The sequence below is a fragment of the Tympanuchus pallidicinctus genome, unplaced genomic scaffold (genome assembly GCF_026119805.1).
Source record: "Tympanuchus pallidicinctus isolate F22 unplaced genomic scaffold, pur_lepc_1.0 scaffold2, whole genome shotgun sequence".
NCBI lineage: Eukaryota > Metazoa > Chordata > Aves > Galliformes > Phasianidae > Tympanuchus > Tympanuchus pallidicinctus.
The window spans coordinates 46,813,191-46,826,637 of NW_026294721.1; positions in this window are offsets into that span (position 1 = coordinate 46,813,191).

Sequence of the window (13,447 nt, forward strand, 5' to 3'; positions counted from 1 at the left end):
TTAAAGAGAAGTCTACAGTACAGTTGTGGTACCAGGTAAAATGGTAAGGTTTTCCACCTTGCTTAAAAGCAGAAAACTTACAAGCTAATACTGTTAAACTTCTCCAGAAAAAGTGAATAGGTCTGCAATCTATTTTTAAAAAAGATACATATGTGTAAAAAAATCCACAAAAAAAAGCAAACAACAACAAAAAATTCAACAAAACAAGCACACCTTGCATGCCATGAGCTATAAAAACCTCACATCTAGACCACTATTAGCTTTGGGAGAATTTAAATTCAAGATATTACCCGATCAAATTCTAAGGCTTAAAGAAAATTACTTAATGCACAAATGAAAATCTTAGTGTGAAAACATTGCTGCAAGCTTTAAATATACACACAAAAAGAATCAAATTGCTGTTAAATTGTCTGTAAATTGCTGCTCTTCTGGGTAGAGTAAATATTTTGTGATACGTTATTTCCTCTTCATCTGAAATGCAAACTGTTTTCTTTATTACTGGTATAGCACTTAGGATTTTTTTTTTTTTAAATGAGCAATAGTTTTTGCCTATGCCAACCACAGCGATCAGCCACCAAGAATACTGTGGGAGAAAAATAAGAGAAAATGATCGTCTCACATTTCTTCAAACTTGTGCTTTGTAAGAGAAACATTACTCTAGGTTTACATGGGTAGAGGCTCTTCAGAGAATTGAATATATTCTAGACCTCATTTATGGCTGACTTCCCTTCAAATTAACAATTCTGTCCTGAGAATTAGCACAATTTCAGCCTTTCAAGTGTGATTTAGGTGAAGAAGCTCCCAGTAAGTGCTCACATGAAAGACCGATGAAAGAGGAAGGCTTCTTGTGCAGAGCAAAAGCTCAACATCATCTCCAATACCAAAAGTGGATAGTCCAAAGGACAAAAAGTTCCTACTTTTTTATTTATTGGTTCATCCTAAAATGAGATGAGCTCTTTTAGGAATTTGAATTCCTTAATTCAAAAGGTATTTCTGAAAGAAGAAACAGGCACAAAGTGATAATCAAGGCTTTTAGCTAAGTAGCAAACTCTCCTCTAATTACATCCAAAAAGTTCCATGAGAAATGTTTGCTTACCCAGGCCATGCCATGTTGCTTATCAACTCAGACACTGTTTATATTGCCTCGACTGCAAGAGAAGTGTTTCTTCCTTACCTTTGCAGAAATGGCAGTGGTGGTACAGTAATGACACAAATAGCACTGGACATGCTGACAACTGGTGAGGGTGGACAGCAAAGGCATTTTGCTTTGCTCAGCAAGGCATATGTCACACTTCCCTCCTTGCCAAGAGACCAGCAGGTGGGTATGGCAGGCTGCAGCTTCTTGAGCCAGAGCCCTGACAAGCGGGTTGGGCCTCCAAAAAGGTCAGGGGCACAGATCTTTAGTCTGTAGAATCCTATTTAGAAGAAGCCATGAAACGCAGCCTGCAATAGATTTTTATAGTCCTATATCCATAGCTATTCAAAGCTTATTTGGCAATCAGCTAGCATTCCTCGTTGGTACAACCTTAATAAACAGTTAGCAGCAAAAACATTGGCATTCTCAATAGATCACACCGCAACTTCATTTCCCTACCCTTCCCTGTCTGCCCAGCCTTCCTTCCTGACCTATTTCACAGTTTGATAGCTCTTGTTCTCATATCTCAACAACAATTGCTTCAAATATTTTCATAAACATGCCTATGGTACTGACATTTGATCTGAAAACAACAAATAATGTAGTTACTGACCTAATTTGGGGTTGATGTTGTATCCTTTCAGTTGGACATCTCAGTGTTTGGAGAGCAGGGAATACACCTTCACAGAAGGCTTCAGATGCAGATTTCTTGGCAAGAAAGTGGTGGAACCACAGCTGGTCACTAATCAGGAAGCACAAGCAGGAAATCCTAGAGGAAAACAGCTCAAGAAAAAAAGAGGGCAAGTCCGTAAAGTCTTTTATGTACCTTTTGGGATGGTCAATGGAAGAGTGGAATTGGTGAGGAGCTGGGTGATGTGGGATGGCTCAGGTGACACCAGTTACCCTAACTGCAGCCCTCCTGTCCCAGTGGGCATGCTGGTCCAGCATGGACCTGCCTGGGTCACCTTCAATATATGGGGTGGCCTAGGGTGGTGCTTCAGGGAATATTCACTGACAACTGACTCTGTGCTTCAGTTCAGATTCTAGAAAAGGAGAACAGACAAGTAATCCTGGCACAGCAGTCCACTTTCTGGCCTTGTTTGGGCCAGCCGCTTTGACAGGAAGTTTGGGAGCTTCAAGTGTGAAGGTATCACTACTGGGGTCAGTGCCCTGGCAGTGCTTTCTTGTCTCTTGTTCATCTGCCTGTATGTGGGTAGGGAATTACTCTTCTTCTGCACATCAGTTCTGGCCTTCACCTGCCAGCATGGAAATTTACTCTGGCATTTCCTTAAACTAAAAGCTTATGTAAGATGTAGATGTAAGTTAGGAGACATGCTTAGAGGAGGCATTAGTTGAACGTCACATAAGCATATAATCAGGCAGAGTTAAAGAAATAAATATACATTTTTTCCTCTTACCTCAAAATAAAAAAAAGATTGTCCAGCTACAGTGATCCAAAATGTGAACATCCTACTCAGAATTGGGCAGGGGTTTATACTCAGAGCAGGGGAAATATGAGTGCTGCCACTGAGCTAATAGGTAGCTAGTGTGTGGAATTATTGCACGCGCTAGTGGCATCACAAGTTTTAAGGACAGAGATTCAGGGTGTGGGTGGCAAGTGTTTACAAACAGCTGCTGCACGTGTGAAGCTGTACGTGAAGGCTGAAATCACATAGCTGCTGCTGCTGATCTCTGGAGGAGCAAAATCCCTCCTGCTTGAGCAGCTGCCCACATGCTCAGTTAGGATGCAATTATAGTTAACGTATACATTCATCACACACTCTTCATAACTTCACTGACAAGCACTGCTGAAGGAAGAAAGATAAGAAGGAAGCAGAAGCCAGACTTGGAAGCTCTTCTGCTTCTTGATCAATACCAACATATATGCCACAGCTTGGTCTTGACACAAAAGAAGAGTCAAAGCAGAAACCTGCTCAGCCCATTGCTGCACTATGTTTGTAAATACGCACCAGGAGCTGCTATCTAGCTCTTGTTTTCTCTTTTGCACACCAGAGTGTGGTGCAGTCCTTTTTCATTCCTTTCCTTCCCCAGTTCAAATCTTGTTACTTTCCTGATGTGCCCTTATCTGCAAGAGCTCTTTAAAGCTCTTTTTCCTTGATGGTTTGCATCTGATGTTATCAAAGTTAATTATATAATCGACACAAAATTCGCAGAAGGCTCTTGGTTTTCTTAATGCACCATGCTTCCCCCAGACAGTGAACTTTAAATGATGCAACTGGTAGAATACTATGTTGCTCAACCACATTTAACTTCAGGCTACATTAAAACTAATGGCTAATTGTTTCTGATGTATCTAAAGCATTATTGTTCTTTTAATAATATTTTTTTTTCTCTGTTCCTAGTTGTTCACTTGCCAAAGAGTAGCACCTGTAAAGTAATCACTCCAATCTTCTTAGGGCTTTCATATGAGTTTTTGTTACTCATAAAATCCGCCTCAGTAGGATTTTGTTTTGTTGCTGTTAACATCCCTTCAAGTTTATGATTGTTCTGGAGAGATATTTACTAAAGTTTGCTCAGTGGAACTGCCTAAGGAATTAATCTAAGGAATGGTTTCAGTGGAAAGCTTGGGTGGGAAGAGAGAGTTTTTTTTCCTTTTGCAGCTGGAGATGCCTTCAGTTCACATTTGACTGCAGCAGCCTCTTAAGCTATTAGACAAGGAACAGGCATGTATTTCCAGTGCATACTTACCCTTTTCTTTTCACTATTTCTGACAAAGTACTTCAGAAGTAATGGTCGCTTTAAGTGTACCCCTGGAAAGATGCTTGAATAAATAAAAAGTATGCAGTGGATGAAAGGGATGAATTTAACCAAATAATTTAGATTAGAAAGTTTTAGTGTAGAGGTACAGCACTGAAGAAGCAAAGCGTATGGGAATGCATAAAATCAAGCTTAAAGTAGAAATGCAAATGAAAGAGAAAAAAACATTTTGAAGGACAGATAATAAGTAATAAGCATCTCTTCTGTCCTGGTCTTTGAAGATGATTGATCCTTGCTGTTCTTGTCTATTACTCCTGAATTTCTCCAGGAAAGTACCTGCTTTTAATAGCTTAATCTTACTTTGGAAGATGATATATGATATTCAACTTATGAGTTGAAAATATATGAAGAATCAGTTGGGAATTTCTAGGTTTTTTTTTTGTTGTTGTTATTTCTTGATTTTTAGGAGATTGGAGGGGGACAAATAGATCTCTATTTGTATCACTTTTTACTGGAATCAGCTGTTCACTTTCTCTTTCAACACTTCCTTACTTATCACTTGAGGAACTGTATGTGTGACAATTTTGTACACATTCCTATATTTGTCTCTTATTTAAATGGACATTCAAGTTCTGATATTGTCTTCAACAGAGTAATGGATTTTGGTTTCTGCTTTGGTGTGGCTGGGGCTGTGGGAGCAGCAAGCAGCCTCTAAACAAACTTTCCTGCCTCTTCCCTGACTTGATACACATGGCTGGTTTCAGCAGCAGCAGATGCACAACAAATTGAAACACTAATGTTGTGATTTCTGAGAGGTATTTATTCAGATCAAGGTCTTTTTTTTTTTTAAACTGCTCTACAGCAATTTTTCTTTGTATTCCATAATTTGACACATCCAAATATAAAATAGGACAGGTGTACAACTTTTATTTCATTATTCAGGTTCTTAGCTACAGTCTGGTAATTTACAGGCATGTACTCTGTAAACTTTGTCAGTATGTCTTGAAAACTTTATTTTAATGCATCAACAAGTTGGTCAAAGCTTTTACCACTGTTGTTTAAAAAGATCTAAGCCAACTATCTCAGACTAGTCAGCACAGAAGTTTATGTTCTTATTTAATCTATTACATATTATATATTACTAATCGCAGCCTACTGTATAATACTTAAAAACATTTTCCCCATTTTCATTCTTCCTTTTCTAGAGAGCTATATTTCCTAAATCAAACTTACCAAAGAACTAGACCTCAGTTCACAGAAAATTAGACAACTGACTCACTTCTTGAGGACTGATTTTCTACCATCTACTTACCAGCTCACACCACTATTGGCTGCCTTGCCTACAAGCACATGGGGCAGAGATTACATAAGTTTATCCCCTGCCCTTCTTGGTCCTTTAAAATTAGTTTGTAATAGCTGAATTGTGAGGAGTTGGTTTTTATTCCTGAATGTTAATAGGAAGCAAAGGCTCTCAGAAAAATGAGAGAAGTGGGAATTTCACAGGATACCTGCAAGAAAGACTGCTTATTGACAGAGGTACCTGGAAATCACTCTGGCCATCACAAAGGCTAGCTGATAAACGTAAGCATCTTAAAGGCTCAGAAAGAACCATACCTTTCTGTTTTGACACCTAATCCTTCATGAACCACATATGTGCCCATGTGGGCTGGACCACTGTGGAGCACTGGATGATTTGAGGTGGAGCAGATTATCTAGAGACCTTCTGGAAAGTTAGTCAATGCCAAACTACTTCAGCCAACAGAGTTTTAGGTGGAAAACAACAGGTTAGGCCAAAGCTGGAAGAAATGTCCTTTACAGGGACAACAACTGTGAGCGAAGCTCCCAACTCCAAAGAATGGTTTTCCAAAGCCATGGTGCATAGATTCATAAAGAAAGCTGGTAGCAGAGCCCTGATGAAGCATCATTACTGTTCCAGGTGCAGATTACTATGATATCTTTAGACACAGAGCACTAGCTGTGATCTGAACACTAATATCATACAAATAAAGGAAATAAAACTTCAGGGAGCATACAATTAACAAATGTACAAGTTAGAAGAGCAGTATGGTTAGGATGGTATATTACAGGCTTATAGTTAGGAAGACTGCCATAGTGGAAAGAGACAATCAAAAATGAAATGCTCACCCACATCCTAGGCTCACAAACTCCAAAAGGAGGGATCTCCAGAAAGAGACCTTCCCTACTGGCAGTCAGCCCTTAAATGGGGTCTAGAAGAGGTGGAGCCAGGCTCCAGCCCTTCTGGTCACACTGCTGAATTGCTTTCACCTGTGCTCCCAAGGCTGACCCTGTCTTTACCTCAGGTGATCAATCAGTGGTTTAAGGCTACGGCTCAACAGTTCCCATACAGAGGCTTATTGTTCTTCTATAAGGAATCCTCATTCCTTGGCTGACAGTCCTTTCTATGCTGCTTTAACACAGTCTTCACACCAGTACTCTGATCTATCAGGAACTCATCTAGCAAAGGGAGAGGGTTAAACCTGTATTAATGTCTTCTGTTTACAAATAAATGACTTTGCAGGTGTATAAACACAAACGGGAAAAAAAGAAAAGGATTTTCTGCTAATAGGAAAGGAAAGGATGTTTTACTGCCATCTCTGCAAGTGCAGCTTTGATAATCATAGGAAATCTTTATATATATATATATATATATATTCATACGACCTTTGCTAACTTATTGGAGAAATAACTGAAACTCTATACAGATAAAAGCAAGAGATGCTGCATGTTGGACAATCTCTCTCTACTTGTGGTTTTATGAGAAAATAAAAGCCACTCTGCCTCTCTCCAGCCAACTCAAGGTGAACTTGTATCATGTATTCACTAGAGATTACATACCAATTTTACATTTGAAATAATGCCTTCAATTAAAGTTGTTATAACCCCCTAATGGCTTATACAAACCACATTTTAATTTAATGGAATTATAACTCAGTTTCTTGTATCTATGAGCTTAGTATGGATAATCATGAGTTAAAACCTACTTGTGAAGTTTAAGTTCAGTTGCTTCTGAATGTTTCTAAGAAGTACTGATGGAACAAGATGCTTCTGATCTTAAATAATTCCCTTTCTGACTTCAGCACTGAATTTTAAGGATGAATAAGAAAGGAGATTGCCAGTGAAGTGTTCTCCTTTGCAGAAGGTAAACAGATGTTTGCCTGTGCTGAGGTGCATTTGTAGCATGGACAAAACTTGCATTGAGATACTGACCCATAAGGGCAGGATCTCTCCCTTCTGCCCTGGAACCATTCTGCACAGCAGACAGCAGAGGTGTCTCCAGTGCAGAAGGGCTCATGGCTCTGCCAGGGCAAGATCAGAGCAGCACTAGTCATTGCTACCTTGAGGAAGGGGTCTATAATCACACATCAGAAGGAAGGGAAGGAGGTCTGTTATTCTGAAAAAATCCTGCAGTTGAGGAGTTAAAGGAAAGACCAAATAGAAAAAAGAATGAAGAAAATAACTGAAATGGCTAAAAAGAGGCAAATGCTGCAAAGAGCCATGACGGCAGAGTCACGGTGTTACTTTTGTTTAGGAGTTCTATGCAATGTTTGAAGAGGAACATGGGATACCTTGATCCACACAGGGCGGAGGCAGATCTGCTTTGTACTCACCTGGGTTGATATTTCCTGGAAAATTTAGTTAACCACTTATCCTGTTTCAAAACAGCCTGAGGTGCAGAGAAACATTAAAGTTAACCAGTGACCATCATGTTCTGCTTCTACATGCTATCCCCAAAGCATCCTTGGATATACACACATATATCTTTGGTGGAAACCTCAGCACTGACTTGGTGTCCAGCAAAGCTTTGCTGTAGCTACACACATACCTCATGATCAGTATGTTTTAGATTATACAGTTCTTTCTTCTAAATTTAAGTCCTTTGCCGAGAGGAGGTGGGAGTGATTGCCTCTCAATTTCTGAACATCTGTGATGGAAATAAACACGCAAGCACTGGTATGAAGAGGTACCCAAAGTTATCCATAGCTAACCTTTGCAAATCATGCTTCCTTCATACCCAGAAATAAACCCAACTCCTGCATCTTCTCTTGTATCAACTGCTTCCTCCATCCTTTCTCAATTAAACCTCCACGTCATAATTGCACATTTGCCCTTTCACCTCTGTGCAAGTTCATTACTCCTGGTTTTCTCAATCTGGGATCATTACCATCAATTGCTCCTTGAAGCAACTGAAATATTTTTTCACAGAAGGACACAAAGGGCCAATGGATCTTTCAGGATGTTATATTGCTTTAGATTTGGTGCTAGTCGGGGTTTTTGACTAAACTGCCAAGAGTTTGTGTCAATCAGATGCTTCAAGCTAACCAAGAAACATTTGCTTGGGCTGTGATTCCTTCCAGCATTTGCTGGCCAGGGTGAAGGATTAACTTAATTACATCAACTAATACCTTAACAAAGGGTCAGGGGTACTGCCAAAGCTAATAAGGGCAAAGGTTAATGAGGACCAAGTTTTTCCTTCTCATGTCCTAATGTCTTTTAGATAGCATTTCTTACCAGACCTGTCACATTGCAGCTCACTTCACATCCCTTATGTGATATCACTCTTACGGCACTATTCATCTGCTTCTCAACAAAAGGTCACTGTGACTCTGTCTCCACTGCTACATAAGGCCTTTCCTGCTGGTGTGGCTCCTTCCCATTTGTATTTTCCTGGGAGACATTCATCTACTGCAACAGCCACACAGAAGAAACAGATTTACTTTTGTGTACACTTAATATGCTCATCTGTGCTGAGGACTTGATCTTTATCATTTTTATTTCTTTTAACCTGTGTCCTCTTTGTTCCCCTATTGTCAGCACTTTTTTTCATGAAGGCCCTTGGGGCACAGGATCTCAGGATGGCTGATGTTGGCAAAGACCTCTGGGTCCCTCTGCTCCATCCCCTGCTCCATCAGCAGGGCCACCCAGAGCTGGGGCCCAGACCGACATCCAGACAGCTCTTGGAGATCTCCAAAGAGGAAACTCCACAGCCTCTCTGGGCAGCCTGTGCCAGTGTACTGTGTAAACAAACAAACAAAAAGCAACAAAGAATCAAACAAAACCAAACCTAAGAAAACGGGAATTTTATAAATAGTGAAGGCTCCAAAGACATCCCAGGCTGCAGTGTTTGAAAGGGATTTTTTAGGATCTGTTCCTCCAAAGCCCTTTTTTTCTCTGGCAGAGTGCTGTCCATCTACTGTGCCAAATGATAGCACATCATTTTCAGAGATCCTAGTGCAAGGGTAATACCAGTGATATTACTGATACACTGAAAGGATATAGAGCCATCATACAAAGTGAAAGCATTTTCTGAATGCAGCTGAAGCTTTGGGAATGTGATGCATTTTTCAGTTCATTTCCAGCAAAGCTTTCTCATTGTTTGTTTGTTTCTGCACAGGTTTGTTAGATAGTTCTTAAAGGTCTTTTCTCTGCTTAGATTATTCTCAGTCCAGTGCATTCAGAATTACAGTAAGAAAAATATGAGATAAGAGGTCACTTCAGGACAGATTTATGTATGTAGTTAAAATAATAACAAGAAAATGACTCTCAGCAACTAACTGTATTCATTACAATTCCATATACGTATCTGTTTTTAAGAGTGGAAACCTTAACTAGAAAGCACTAAGCACTGCTACTAAACTATATTATTGATTCACCAAAATTTTCTGGTCAGTGAATACTATTTTAGAACAAGAAGTTTAGCAAAATCTAAAGAAGTCAGGGTGCTTTTGTTGTTGTTTGTTTTGTTTTTATTGTTACCTTTTATATATACCAGATGTAATATTCTAAAGACCTTTCAAAATTTACTTTCATACACTGCAAGATCTTGAAAACCTCAGTACCTCTTTAAAAGAACCTCAGTACCTCTGTGCACTTTCTAAGAGATATATGGAACAGATTTGGAAAGGAGTTATACAAATGAGTTCATTAATCTCATATATCTAATACCAGCCATAGAAAAGCTACTTCTGATCAACTTTTTGTTAAGTGTTTTGAAATGGTTTCACCTAATGACCTCGAGGGATTAAAAATCTGTCATCATATTCTTTTTTTAATGTACATCTTATGTTTCCTGGAAAGATGCTGGACCAACAGCACTACAAACTGATGTTCTTGAGCTATAGGCTGCACTCGTGCTGGTGACCTCCCAGCAGCTGTCTTCCCAAAGCATTCCTTCCCCACTCTGTCTGGGTGGCTTGGAAGCCACCACTCACTAAGCTCCCTGCAGAAGTTAGCAGTAAAAATATAATTTAATTCTGATTAAAATTTTTACATATTTTTTTAAGCAAAAGTGACTGATATCCACTGTTAAAGGGGTGCCTCCCATTGAATACATTTGGTTAAGCTATACACATACATTTTTTCTGTGATCTTCTGTGGCATCCGATTTCACTGAGGTCACAGAGACATTGATGCTTGGTAAATTGCCAGTAACCAAAGGTTGTTAAGTGCTTGTCTCTTCCTTTCAAGCCTAGTCTATCTTTATCATGAAGATGACCTAGTTCAGCAGCTACAGTCCATTTATTTATAAACTGATAACACTCAGGAAGTATGCATTATATCACTAAAGTATCCATAATGTCGCAGAAACATTTGTTCTCAAATGATGTCATTTTCCTGAAATAAGGTCATGCCTTTGTACAACGCTGCTTCCCAACTCCTCTCCCCCTTATGCCCCTGCCAAGGGCTTCTACTTAGTTTGGATTTTGGAATAAGCACAGGGAAACACAAATGATTTGAGAGTTTTCATTGCACTTGGTGTTTATTCCACTTTTTCCAGTTGCTACCATCTGCAGCAGTAGTAGTTTGCTGACCTCTGAAAGAGTCAGAAAGCCTCAAGTGAGAAAAGCTTAGGGTAAGTGCTAATGAACTTTAAAGATACAAATATTTTTTTGGGTGTGTTGATTAAATTCCCATAAAACAATCAGCAGAAAAACTGAAGCTAATCACCAGCTGGAATTTCACTGAAATTATCAGTCAGTGCAACCCGTGCACTATGTAGTATTTTGCAAACACCTTTTTGTACAGAAAGTTCACGGTCTTTGGAAGGAATGTGGACTGAAGTTAAACACTTCTGATTAAATATGGCAGGAAAATATATCTGTCCATCCTATCTTTTTACTTGCTCAGATGTCCACTGAGTGAAAAAAAAAAGATATGGTTGTGGAAGACTTGAAGAAATTCTGAATGCTAAATTAGTCATGAAATGCTATTATCAGTGGAAAGCTTTGGAGAACTCTCAAGACAGAATTTAATTTAGAGGTAGGGATGATCGTTTATTATTCATAACACTTCCTGCTGAAGGAGTTCCATGCTTAGCAAGTCATAACCTTTTTGTGAATCCATCAGCCCAAATGCTACAGGAGCACAGCTCTGAAACTCAGTCCCCAGGGCCACCTTCTCTGCTCAGCAGGAGGATTACAGCTGCCTGTGAGAAGCTGCATAAGAGCTTTTTTCGTATGTTTTTAAAAAGAGAAAAATGCTTAAACTGAAAACAGTGAAGTAACTGTCTTCTCTACTAGGCTATTGACTGCTATCTTTCTTTTCTTTTTTCCTGCGTTATAATAAATACCTGAAATCTCAGCCCACGAAGTGAGAACAAACCTCTCCTCCACCCATCTCTTGTCTCTTTCCACTGATAATGTATACATACATGTGTGTGTATATATATATATATATGTATGTATGTGTGTGTGTATGCCACACTGTGGCAAGATATTAGATGTTTCTCAAGATCTGCACTTTCACATAAACATTATATTTCCAGATCAATCAAAAGCTGCTCACTGCTGACGTGAAAAACTCTCATATCTCTTTTCTAATATTTTGCCTATAAAAACTGAAAACAATACATAGAACAGAATTTTCCTAAACATCTGGATACCATTCAGATGGATTGTTATCTGACAGGGACTACCAGAGCTCACAATCACTGTTCAACTGAGTAATGGAAAGCTTTGCTTTGACAGTGCAGGATGCTGTGCAATATTAATTAATGAGGGTTGTAAAAGGCATAGAAGATCTCTGCCCTAGCAGCAGTATAGTTCCCATTAGACATTTCAAAGTCAGACCACCAAGATGCAGGCAGAGACTGAATGATATAACCCTACCAATCTGTGCATATTATAAATTGCTCAGCTGGTTTAGCAGTTCTCCTTTACCTCTCTATTTTGGGCATATGGGACTTCAACAGTTTAGGGTCAGTTTCAATCAGCAGCTTGAGGACTGAATTTACATTTTAGGTGCCCATTTTCTTCTTTACCCAAATTCTCATTTCTCACGTTCAGGCTGCAAATAAATGATGATGCTACAAGAACTGTATCTGTGAAGACTGGCAGCCTTCAGTGCCCAGACTGCTTCTGTGTACTGACAGCAACCTAAATATCCCCACACATTACTCTTTCTGCTTCTGTCCTTCAGTGCAGCATAATTAAATTAAAACGGTACCTAAGAAAATTCTTTTGCTTTAAAATCATAAAATGATGCCTATAGTTTTTTTTCTTAAATTAAAAGGCCTCTTCACTAACTTGCAGCAATTACTCAGTGTATGGATGCATCCAAGTGCATGCATCCTAAATGCTTCAGCATCTCATTCCCTTTCTAAAAAGTTCCTATAACGAACAATTTTAGGTTAACACAATTTTTAATCTGCAACTACAGGTGCTGTCATAAAATAGTGCACACTACCTGATATGAGAAACATCCTTCGGATACAATCAACACTCTTTGAGCCTAAATAGAGAGTAAGGAGCAATAAACAAAACACATTTGCCCTTCTGCCTCAAAACATGATAGCTTTTACAGCAGTATTTTGGCTAGTCAGCCATTTCTCCAGCAGTCAGACTGAGCAACTTAATTCCTTATGATATTTTTGGAAGCCGACGGCACTGTTACAGCCACCTCTGGGGAATTTCATCTATCCACATTTATGGTGCATTTGTCTGTAAAGGCCTTTTAAACAAAAGCAGTCCACATACTCATTTGATGCACATATATACATGCTCTCACCTTGAAAAATCCCAAACCTGTTAGTTATGTCCACATATTAGCATTAATTGATTCCTTCTGAGAAGAGCCATAGGCTTTTCGGATAAGTTTTAGCGGCCTCACATGACAACAGCTCAATGGGTGTGAGGGACACCACGTGCCATAATGCCCATCAGTGTGACAGAAGTCTGTCTGAATCTGAATTGTATCTGTGCCTAAAGCACCAAAATACAGCCACGTGTAATTTGTTTCATTCCTCCTTTCCTCCACCATGAGATCTGCAGTATCATTCACTTGACAGCTTATGTTCATGTGATCTCCATCACAGATTTCATCAAGAACTCTGAAACCACCCAACTCGCTTCATGTCAAATTTTCTCTCCACTTATATCTGACAAGAACACCACATGATTTCTGCAAGATCTTTTAAGCTGCACTACAGAGAAACACTGCTTTTTTAGGTGATGGCAGCGTACCAATGTTAATTTGACTAACCTAGTTCAGCATGCAGTATGCAATTATTTCCTGCTCTCATGATGATTTTTTCAACCTATTTTTAACTTAATGTACACTTTGGTAAGGATTCTACCT